The sequence below is a fragment of the Propithecus coquereli genome, unplaced genomic scaffold (genome assembly GCF_000956105.1).
Source record: "Propithecus coquereli isolate 6110/MARCELLA unplaced genomic scaffold, Pcoq_1.0 Scaffold278, whole genome shotgun sequence".
In the NCBI taxonomy this organism is placed as follows: domain Eukaryota; kingdom Metazoa; phylum Chordata; class Mammalia; order Primates; family Indriidae; genus Propithecus; species Propithecus coquereli.
This window is the reverse complement of record NW_012148374.1, coordinates 835,472-837,055: the sequence shown is the minus strand read 5'-3', so window position 1 is coordinate 837,055 and position 1,584 is coordinate 835,472.

Sequence of the window (1,584 nt, the reverse complement as noted above, 5' to 3'; positions counted from 1 at the left end):
GAAGTGAAAAACATTATAAAATACAGAAAATATAAAAAAACCAATTAATACAAAGGGTGTCAATTTACATTTTTATGTTAGTTTTCTCTGAGAAATTCCAACTAGTCATTCTAAGTCAAAAAGAAAATGATGGGTAATTGCTTCATCCAACATTTTGAGTTTTCCAGGTTTTTTAATTATAAGGAGTAGGGAGAACAAAGTAAGAAGTTTAAAATAATTTGCAGAGAAGTGATTGCATTAGCAAAATGTGCAATTTAATGTAGGTAGGAAGAGACCATTGGAGAAGGAGACAAAAGAGAAAATGACAGGTGGGTTTCTGAGTAAGCAAAGAATTAGATTATGTTTAGAGAGTGGGATGTTTGAATCTGTGATTTTGTGAGTGATAAGTTTTGAATATTGACAGGTGCCAAGCAATAAGAAAGTATAACTTCACTGAAGCTAGTGTCCAAGGAGCTGAAAGGTTCCACCCGGCCAGATCATCAGTGTGAAAGGTGAAGACATCTAGGATGATGGCAGAAAAATTGTGGTGGAAAGAAACAGAATATGAGTTAGTGACTGAAGTTCTTAAATAATGAGAAATGGCAAGGAACTAAGTAAATGACAGAAATAAGAAGGAAAATATAATTTTCTGACGGTGATTCTGAGGGAAAAATACAAGTTTTCCACCGTTGGCTTTTAATGTTTAACAGAACTCATGCTGGTTTCTTTTGAATTTAGAGATATAGATCAAAAAAAAAAAAACTGAAAGAAATATTAAGCACAAAGGGTATTCTTAAACAGCTCCTTTTGGGTAAATGGTCATAAGTCTTAAGACCAGTTAGGACTGTTTTAAGCTTCCTTAATTGCCTTAGTATCCATTAGTTAATTGTAGTACTAAAGTCCCTGCCTAATGGGAAGTGCTGTATATGCTTAGCCTGTATTGTATATAAATATACAATGATGCAGAAAGAGAGCTCTGTGTTACTTGCCAGAAGGAAATTTAAGGCTCCACAAACAGGCAGGCAGTGCAGATTTTATTCTCCGGAGAACTCCTGCTGCTGCCTAGGAGTGAGAGCCCTGTGTGAGTAACCTCTAATAAACAAATCTAACCCAGCAAGCTGGATTTGTCTGGATCATTTCTTTGGTCTCCTGGCACCGTCTCAGTTTCGAGTGTGGCTTTTCCATTAATATACCATCCTGGGATTTTCCCAAAATAGATTCTCAGTGGAGAAGGAGAGGGGTATTAATATAATTGGAATGACACTGGGATCAGGACCTGGATGTATGTAAGACGTGAAAGAATGCACTTGAGAGAGTGCAAAGTAGATGGTGTAAAGGCATCATCATCTGAGTTTTAGAGATGGAAATAAAATTCAGAGGTGGCAAACAGAGCGAATTTAAAAAAAAATTTTGCAGTAGGATTTCTGAAAGGCACATGCAAAGATTTAGCCAGGATGGGAGGAGACAGGATTGGATACAGAGCAAGAAAGATCAGATCATTCTAAGGATTACAGTAGACCAGAATATAAATAATAGGAAAGGGTGTTACTACATTCATCATTGACCTATAAGAGATGCATTAGGGTCATGGTAAATTTCTTTTTG